Below are 10,897 nucleotides of genomic sequence, written 5' to 3'. Positions count from 1 at the left end.
TGTGGGCAGTTGAGCCCTGTTGCTTGCTGATCTCCCTCCCATGACTTTGTTCTGCGCAGTTACCCAGTCAGTCTGCAGAAAATTTACATCAAGATTGAGAAGCACAATCTGGTAAGCACATCAAGACAGACCGCAGGAAAGATGCAATAGCCAGGTCTGCAGACACGAATGCCAGGCCTCTGGTTGTGGCCACAAGAAGCTTGCTGGTTAGAGGAAAATATATTGGAGATGCCAGGGATTAAGCGTAGTTAAGTGCATTACTCTTGGCATGCATGGACACCTCCATATCCCGTATTAAACTACAGGCAACTATGAAATCCTGTAATTGGGACTTCAGATTTACTGACCAATTATTTGATCTTTGTTTGCCAACTGCCACATAAGTCTGTAACTTACACTTAGATGCCTTATTGCTCCTGAGTCCATTCTTCATGAGCCCTCCTTTTTTCCTCTGTTGTCATTTTGCTGAGGCTTCAGATGTTTTCATGGAAGATTTTGTGGAGCTCACAGGAGCGCAAAGGGTGGCGTGTGGATGACTTAACAGGCAGGATGCAAAATTTCAAATTCCTGATGGTGAGCTGAGATGCAGAGGTAAAGTCAACTGAGTGTTTACATTATGCTGAGCCTCACACAGACCTGAGGCAGGTTCATACTTACAATACATTTGTATACTGTGAATATTCATTTTAATAAAGTCATACCCTCAGGATTAACAGCCACATTGTGCCTCCCAGTTCAGGATCATTTAAAGGTGGCATGAATCTGTCAGCTTTATGTAGTTGTCTATAAACTCAGTGTTTTTCCTTGCTTTATTCAATGGCATAAGAGAGGGAGCAAGAAAATGCAGCTCAGGACCAACATGGATGGTTCGGTGGTAACGGGGGACTATGGAGTGGGTTGGGGCAGGGGGTGAGGACACAGTGCTAACCTTAGTTGTATCCTGAGAGTAAGGCCCTGGGGCAACTATCACATGCTGCTCTTCCATCTGTGTGCACAACGTCACCTCCCTGTCTCCCTGAAGGGAAGGGGCTCAGTGAGCCTCCCCACTTCTTGGCTAGCACTGCTGCAGGGCAATGTAGGTTGAATAATCAATTTGATTGTCCACGGCAGTCACCATCCTCTTCATAAATGAAGTCCTGCATTTAAATACCTGAGATACTACAGCGCTCTTGGCAGTCATGGATACATCCATACCCTGCATTAAACTATATTTAATCCTTGGCATCTCCAACATATTTTCCCCTAACCAGAGGCTTCTTTTGGCCATGACTGGAGTCCTGGTGTCAGTGTCTATGGACCTGGCTGTCACATCTTTCCTGGGGCGTGTCTGTGGCATGCACACCAGATTGCGCTTCTGAGTCTCAATGTAAATCCTCTGCAGACTGAGTGGGTAACTGTGCTGACAGAGATTGATGATGCAGCAAATGACCCTGCGGCAGTAGGTTCTTTGTCCCATGCAGAGTTTGAATCTGTGGGCTCCTTCCACGCCTGTGGCCTTTTCCTGGGATGGAGATGATCTGTAATGGAGAACAAAAACAATCACATTGGAAAATGCTGGAAAATCTCAATACATCTGACAGCATTTGTAGGAAAAGAACAGAGCCAACATGAGTCAACATGAGCCTTCATCAGAGCTGAGAGCAAAGAGAATCAGCAGGTTGAATGTTCATCATTTATACTGTGAGGGTGGGGTGGGAAGGGCAGATGGGAATGCAAATGAGGATACTGAAGGCTGAGAAGGTGTTAGAAGTATCCACTAAGTGATCAGAATGCATGAATGACAGAACAGAGGTTCAGATGGTTAAGGGACTGCTTGAGGATTATGGCAGTTGCCTTGAGGGGAGGGGGATGGGGTGGGGGGCGGCAAAAAGGACAGCTGGAATTGAGAAGTGGAAAAATAGAAATGATAGAGAAGGATGATAAAATGGCTGAATGAGATGAAACAAGATGAAATAAAATACATGGAAATGGGATGAAGATGGAAGAGAGAGTTCATGCTTTGAAATTGTTGAATTCAATGTAAAGTGCCCAATTGGAAGATGAGGTGCTGTTCCTCCAGTGTGAGTTGGGGTTCGCCAGAACATTGCAAACGGCCAAAGAAGACATATGTGTCCTGTCCATGAAGATATGTAAAATCGCCAGCTCCAGTGCACCCCTCCCTTATGAGCTCAATGCATTCTACTTCCGTTTTGAGAAAGAGATCAGCGAGAACATGCCCCCTCCACCCTGGAAGCCTCAGATGAACTTGCATCCGAAGTCACCATTTCAGATATAAGAGCAGTCTTCCTGAAGGTCAACCCACGGAAATCGACTGGCCTGGATGAGCATTCAGATCCTGCATGGACCAACTAGCCGGGGTATTCGTAAACATCTTTAAACTCTCTTTACAACAATCTGAGGTCCTTACCTGCTTCAAAAGAATGACCATCATCACGATACCAAAGAGAAACCAAGCAGTATGCCTTAATGACTATCGTCTGATGGCTTTGACATCCATCATTATGAAATGCTTCAAAAGGTTAGTCATGGCACAAATCAATTCCGGCCTCTCAAATTGCCTGGATCCACTCCATTTCACCTACCACTGCAACAGGTCCACAGCAGGAGCCATCTCTCTGACCCTGCACTCAATCCTGGAACACCTAGATGACAAAGACATCAATGTCAAACTCCTATTTATTGACAACAATTTAGCCTTCAATATTATTATCTCATCTCCAAATGGGCTTATGTGCGCCCTCTGTGACTGAATTTTGAACTTCCTAACCCACAGAACACACACAATCACTAAGGATTGGCAACAACACCCCTTCCATGATGATCCTCAACGCTGATGCCCCAAAAGGCTGTGTCCTCAGCCCCTTACTATACTCCTATTTATTGACTACAGCTCAGCCTTCAATACTATTACCTCATCTCCAAACTTGTCCAAACGGGCTTATCTCTGCCCTCTGTGACTGAATCTTAAACTTCCTAACTATATTCCAAGTGCAGCCTAACTAAGGTTTTATAAAGCTGCAACATGACTTGCCAATTTTTAAACTCAATGCCCCTGACCCCAGACCTCAAAGTCACATGCCAACCGACTCAAGAACAGCTTCTTCTCTGTTGTTATTAGACTTTTGAATGGACCTACCTTGCATTACGTTGATCTTTCTCTACACCTTAGCTATAACTGTAACTATATTCTGCACTTCCTCCATTCCTCCTGTATGAACAGTATGCTTTGTCTGTATAGCTTACAAGAAACAATACTTTTCACTATATACTAATACATATGACAATAATAAATCTAATAAAATCAAATCAAATCTGTACCTCTGCTCTGCCGTTCACACATTCTGATCACTGAATGAATACTTTTAGCACCTTCTCAGCTTTCTGTATCCTCATTAACTTTCCCTTTGTCCCATTCCCCCTCCCCCCACCCTCATAGTATAAATCTCTGCTGATTCTCTTTGCTCTCAGCTCTGATGAAGACTCATCTAGACTTGAAATGTTGGCTCTGTTCTTTCAGATGCTGTCAGACCTGCTGAGATTTTCCAGCATTTTGCTTTTGTTTCAGATTCCAGCAGCCGCGGTATTTTTCTTTTATGTTAAAAATCACCACAATTTAAATGCTTCATTTCATTGCATCCATTCTGTGTGCCTGTTTGCCACAAGCACGATAGCTGCCTCTTCTTCCTGATGCCTGGCTGGTCTAGCTTCACTCTTTGCTTCCCAGTGATCTCCATCACCTCTTCTTCAGCAGCTGTCAAGAATCTCAGGTCAATGATTCCGACTCCAGTGTGTCTCCTTTCCCTGCTGTTTTGGGTATGCTTGTCCTACATGAAAATATGCAGCTAGTGCCTGTCAAGTGATACCTAACACCCTTGTCTGTATGCATCCCCATCGCTCATATAGGCCTGTTATTCACATGTTGCGTCCAAGCACATGCAAAAGCTAAACTTCCACACGTTTTGGCATAAATTGCTATGTGGCTGATCACACATTGACTGTTCGGGCGTAGCTGCCCACTTGTACAAATACATCATTGATGAACACGAGGGACTTCTGTTAGAGATACAACACTAGCACTTACACTGGCAGATCAGAGGCAGTTATTAACCTGTTTCTTGCAGTGGACCCAGGTTCTTGCATAGAAACCACAGTTGCCTATTGCATCTACTGCCTCTGTTCAGGTTGCTTTAATCTGGTGAGAGAGTCTTCTGATGCCACCTGCAGGAAAAAGCACCTCCCAGCTTTCTGGCCTGGTATAGAATCTGCTGGGGGTCATCACTGAACAGTGGGGCTGGTACGCTTCAGTGATCAGACATCAGATTTGATGGAGTTTTTGGATGAAACTCAGAAGAATCTTGCACTCTCCAGCACTACAGCATCCTGGCAGTGATGCAGTCTCCCTGTTTGATCAAGACACTCTTTTAATAGGCCATCCATAGATGCAGCATTATCAACTGATGGCAGATTTCACCAATGAAAACCCTACCACTAAATTGCACATATTTCCCATGAATACTGCCAGCATTTTAATTTTTAATTCTAATTGGATGGGAAATAGCAAAAGGAGAGAGCGTGGAAGTGGCTTACACCTCCGGTTACATTATCAGGAATGGCACATTCAATTTCAGTTGGATTTCTAGTAAATTAGCAGACAATATTTGGAACTTTTAGGCTTGATTTAAACATCAACTACATTTATAATCCAATAAAAATTGTACCGAAAAAAAAGCCAAGAAATACTTGGTTGGAAAACTCAAAAGTTGCCAAAAAGTTACTAATAATCAGGAAGCCAGTGAGGTGTTAAACACATAGGATTGTAGCACATCTCAACAATTCATCAAATTCTTTACAGCTGCTAAGGACAGTTAATCAGAAAATCTACTCTTGATTATTAAACTGTCTGACAACAATAATTAAGAAGTTCTTACCCTCTTATGAATTCTAACACACATGATGCTTCACTAAGGCTTAGCTAATGTGGGCTCAGAGAGCAAACAATTTACCCAGAGAAGAAAATAGTAAATTGCACCTTCACTGAATAAATTTAGTAAATAATTGCATTCCCTTTTCATTTGATCTCACCCAATATGTCTGATTTTCCCAGTTGTAAACTTGGATGTCTATTGCAATGGGAGAGATATGTGCCTAAGGTCTTTTCATCTGATTTCTCAGATATCACTTACCCAATTCACACCAGCTTAATTCATGAAGTGGGTCAGAAAATCCTTGTAGGATGACAGATGTCAGATTTTATTTTGCGCCAGAACTCATTGAGCCACTATGTAATTGAGTTACTTAAATATTAGCTTAATGTTATGAGAAGTGGGCTGTTCGGGCTGGATTTTCATCATGGAAGCGGGAAGTGGAACTGGGGAGATCTTGGATCATCACAATCCTGTCACCAACCTTGCTACATTCATGATATGGGTACAGGCTGGAGTCAGTTCTGATAGCAGCCCCCAGGGTGGAGATGGAGGCAGCTCGATGCTGAGGTGGTCAGGTTAAAAGGCATGTCATCATTTACTGAGACATTGGTCCAGTTCTGGAGATGAATTTGAGGCTCACTAAGCCTTGTCCCGTATGGTCCTCACTGCCCCATATCATCCCACTATCAAGAAACTCAAGACTGGGCAATCAAGATGCACTGCGGGCAATCAGCAGCAGAATTGTACTCAATGACAATCTTTAATCTCATGGCCTGGCGTATCCCCCACTCTACCACTGCCAGAGGATCAACCCTAATTCAGAGTGCAGGGGGGCAATGCCAGGAGCTGCACTAGGCATACCCAAAAATTAGGTGTCTACCTGGTGAAGCCACAATACATGACTACTTGCATGCCAAACAGTATATGCAGTGAATGGAACACTTAGCTAAGCAACAATGGATCAGATCTAAGCTCTGCAGTCCTGCCACATCCAGTCATGAACGGTGATAGACAGTTGAACAACTCAGTGGAGGAAGCAGCGCCACAAATATTTCCATCCTCAATGATGGAGGAGTTCACCACATCAGTGCAAAAGACAAGGCTGAAGCAATTGCAACCTTCAGCCAGAAGTGCCAAGTGGATGATCCAGCTTGGCCTTGTCTGGAGGTCCCCAGCACCACAGATGCCAGTCTTCAACCAATTCAATTCACTCTATATGATATGAAAAAACAATTGAAGCCAATGAATACTGCAAAGGCTTTGGACTTTGACAATATCTTGGCTATAGTACTGAAGATTTGTGCTCCAGAACTAGCTGCATTCCTAGCCAAGCTGTTCCAATATGGTTACAACATTGGCATCTATCTGACAATATGGAAAATTGCCCAGGAGTGTCCTGTACACAAAAAACAAGACAAATTCAACACAACCAATTACCGCCCCACCAATTTACTCTCCATCATTAGTAAAGGAAGGAGTCTTCAACACTGCGATTAAGTGTCATTTCCTTAGCAACAACCCACTAAGTGACACTTAATTTAAATTTCATCAGGGCCACTAGGCTCCTGACCTTATTGCAGCCTTAATTCATACTTGGATTAAAAAGCTGAACTCCAGAAGTGAGGTGAGAATGGCTGCCCTTAATATCAAGGTGACATTTGAATGAGTTTGACATCAAAGAATCTGAGCAAAGCTGGAGTCAATGAGAGTCGGGGGAAAACTCTTCACTGGTTGGAGTCATATCTAACGTAAAGGAAGATGGTAGTTGGAGGTCGATCAATCACTTCTCATTTATCGTTCAACTACCAGTGGGGATTATTAGCTAAACAGGATGCTTAAGGTGAGCAGGGATCACAAAGTTTGGACTTCTTAGAGAATACTGATCATGTATCCTCAATACTAATTGTGGTGTTATTATGTAGCACTAATATCTATATTTCAATATCTAATTGTTAAACATTTGTTAATGTAATTCTGTTTGATCCTTAATGGAGTAGAATCGTGCATCATCCATTTGCCAAATTGCGCAGAGTAAGTGAATTCTGAAATTAATAGTGAATTTTTAATGAAGCTGATATGTAAATGAAATTAAATGAATCACCTAACACAAGTGCATGAAAATCTGATGGTGTTGTAGAATGTAACAAACAGTGATCTCACATAACTACTCTTCAATGCTGATGGTGTAATAGAGATATTAAAAAAACGGTCTCACACAACTGCTCTTCATTGCTGCAGAGTCAATGTCAAACTCAGGAACAGGTGTTACAAGAGGTCCCTCCTAAGTAATTATTGGCAATGAACTCATAAAATGATAGACCACTTTCAATCTGTTCATTCGGGCTTATTATTGCAGCAAACTGTGTGTAATTAATGCTCTGTAACATCTTGGTTGTAGGAGTACAGAATTGAACCTCCTTGTAATATCATCATAATGGGTCCTTGTTCAGGATGACAATTAGCCCGAATTGTTAGAACATTCTTCAGAATTCCTACTAAGCTACAACATAACACTGATTATAATGAGAGAAATAGATAACAATAAAAAGGTGAAAAAATTGTCAGTTAAGAATTATATATTAGATTGAAATAAAATCATACAAAATCCATTTAATGACACAGTCTTGCTGGAAAAATAAACTATTTTTACGCCAGAAAAAATGTTACTGGCTGATCGGCAAGTCTAGACTAGTGGGGGTATGGAAGAATTGCAACAAAGTGTCTAATTCATGAACAAAGTTAAGAAACAATGAAGGACTGAGAGTGGAGAAATCAATGTTCTTGTCATAATTATTTTGTTTGTAATAAATGTTACCACTTACTGGTATGTGTCTATTGAAGGTAATGCTTTCTTTGTAAATAATTTGACCAAGTCTGTACTTTCCACACAGAATATAACCAAGGTGAACACCACAATGCCTAAAGCCTTCACGCTGCCAATTATCATGGGACAGTTCTATCAAAAATAAACCAAGCTGTCAGTGTCTGCATTTTTATGTGCTAAACATTTATGCAATAATTTGATTTAATAACTCCTACATGGCTTAATTAATATTGAGTCTGTGATTTAAACAAGGGGCCAGATTTTACCAGTTGGAGGCTAAGGGCCAGATCCAGACGTAAAACAGATCCAAGCCCGGAATTCACGTTCCAGCATGACCATATGCTTTTTGTCGGCTCCGGTCCAGTCTGTGCTGTGGGCGGGGCTCAGTGCTTCCAGAATGATTGGAGCTCTGAACTACACATGCGCAGTTCGAGAAAAATCTGAAACAGTGCGCCCGGGCGTGAAAGAGAAAAACAGCGGGCAGCGAGCCACAATTGGACCCTCCCGATCAGACTCCCCGCTGGGAGGCACCCCCCCGCCCCCAGAGGCAGCCCCCTCCATCAGGTTTCCTCCCAGGGAGGCAGCCTCCCTCCCCATGATCCACTCCCCTTGGGAGGCAGGTGCCCCCCCACCCCCTCCCAGCAGACCCCTCACCCACGATCAGACCCCCCCTGGGAGGTAGGTCCCCCCTTGGCAGAGCACACCCCCAACCCACCTTGATGGCTGCTCTCCCCCCACCGTCCTTCTGACCTGCACTCGTTGATGTGGAGATGCCGGCATTGCACTGGGGTCAACACAGTAAGAAGTCTCACAATACTAGGTTAAACTCCTGTTGGAGTTTAACCTGGTGTTGTGAGACTTCTTACTGCACTCGCTGGACATCCTGCAACACCTTCCTGACCTCCCGCTGGGTCTGCCAGAGGAGGGGGGCAGGCTCAGATGGATGCTCCCAAGTCCATCCTCCCTCCCCAATCCTCCACCACCACAAACCACCCCCCAACCAGAGATCCATCTGAACCTGCCCCCCTCCTCCGGCAGACGCCAGCAGAAGGCCAGAAAGGTGCTGCAGGATGTCCAACGAGTGCAGTAAAAAGTCTCACAGCATCAGGTTAAACTCCAACTGGACTTTAACCTGATGTTGTGAGACTTCTTACTGTGTTGACCCCAGTCCAAGGCTGGCATCTCCACATCAACGAGCGCAGGTCAGAAGGATTGTGGAAGGACAGCAGCAATCCAGGTAGGTTGGGGGTGTGCTGTAGTGAGGGGGGCCTGCCTCCTGGGGGGGGGGGGGGGGGGGGTGGATTTGATCACGGTGGGGGGGGATCTGCCAGGGTGTCTACCTCCCAGGGGGTTCGGATCACAGGGCGGGGGGGACTCTGCCAGGAGGGGACCTGCCTCCCGGAGTGGAGGGAGTCCAGTGCGCGGGGTGGGGGGGGGTGGCTTGCCAGGGTGGTTAGCAGGGGGTCTGCGAAGGGTGTTCGAGGAGGATGGGCTTTGGAGGTTCCCCTGCAGAATAGGAATCCGCTTCGGATTTTTATTCTGCATGTTGATAACAGTGCAGATCCCGAATGGATCCGAAGACGGTAAAATGGGATTTGGCGGTAGAGATGGACACGGGGTTCATTAAGTCGATTTAAATGCATGCTAATACATCGGGCCGCTCATTGGGGCGCAGACTGGATCTGCACCCAAATCGGGTGTCGGTAAAGGTGCAATCTGCTCGGTTTCAGGTGCAGATCACATTACAGACCCAACGCCTGATTTTACCATGATTTTGCACCTGAAAATGGGCACTAATTTTTTGGTAAAATCGGGCCCAATAAGGGTTCATTTTATTGGTCATTGCAAGAGACTCTAGGCAAGCACGGGCTCCAGTTATTTTGGCTCAGAAATTTGTACCATTCTTACGGTTCAAAACTGACCCTAATTTGATGCTAAATTAGCAATTTGATATAGAGGTCGTGCTATAGCTAGTATGGGAATTATGAAATATCAAATTGGTCAACATTTGAGACATGATTGAGATCTGGCCACATTGTTGAGAAGAGTGGAGCTGATTAATTTCTTTCCATCTAGCTATGCCATACATGATCTTGTTACTTGGTCAAAATGTGATTTATCTGCACTAACATTTCTCTTTCCTACCTCAGTGAGTATAAAAATCACCAATGCTATTTTCAAAATATATGCAGAGGTTAGTAAAGATAATCAAAAAAAAAACTTGTCTCGAAAGCAACTGGACTAGATGGGATAAATCCTTGAAGCATCAAGAAAATAAGCAGATAAATAAGATAAATAAATAAGATAAATAAGCAGATAAGCTAGATAGAGCAGACGCAGCACGGTTTCGTTAAGGGGAAGTTGTGTCTGACAAATTTATTGGAGTTCTATGAGGATGTGTCTAGGGCAGTGGATAGAGGAGAGCCGGTGGATGTGGTCTTTCTTGATTTTCAGAAGGCGTTTGACAAGGTGCCTCACAAGAGGTTATTGCAGAAGGTAAGGGGGCATGGAGTTGGGGGTAGGGTGTTAGCGTGGATAAAGGATTGGTTGTCAAATAGGAGGCAGAGAGTGGGGGTTAATGGGTGCTATTCGGATTGGTGGTTGGGGTCTAGTGGAGTGCCCCAGGGGTCGGTGCTGGGGCCTCAGCTATTTACCATTTATATAGATGATCTGAAGGAGCGAACTAAGTGTATGGTGTCAAAATTTGCTGATGACACCAAGATTGGTGGAATGGCAAATTGCGCGGAGGGTGTGGAGAGTCTGCAGAAGGATCTAGATAGGCTGGGCGAATCGGCCAGGAACTGGCAAATGGAATTTAATGTTGGCAAGTGCGAGGCGGTCCACTTTGGTAGGAATAATGGTAGGAAGGACTATTACTTACGTGGAGAAAAACTGCAGCAGGCGACGGTGCAGAGGGACCTCGGGGTCCTTGTGCATGAGTCGCAAAAACCCAGCCTGCAGGTGCAGCAGGTAGTCAGGAAGGTGAATGGGATGCTGGCCTTCATAGCGAGGGGGATTGAATATAAAAGTAGGGAGGTCTTGCTGCAGCTGTATAGGGCATTGGTGAGGCCGCAGCTGGAGTACTGTGTGCAGTTTTGGTCGCCGCACTTACGCAAGGATGTTTTGGCCTTGGAGGGAGTGCAGAGGA

Source organism: Carcharhinus amblyrhynchos, chromosome 1 (genome assembly GCF_965287045.1).
Source record: "Carcharhinus amblyrhynchos chromosome 1, sCarAmb.v2.hapA, whole genome shotgun sequence".
In the NCBI taxonomy this organism is placed as follows: domain Eukaryota; kingdom Metazoa; phylum Chordata; class Chondrichthyes; order Carcharhiniformes; family Carcharhinidae; genus Carcharhinus; species Carcharhinus amblyrhynchos.
This window is presented reverse-complemented; position numbering follows the sequence as displayed.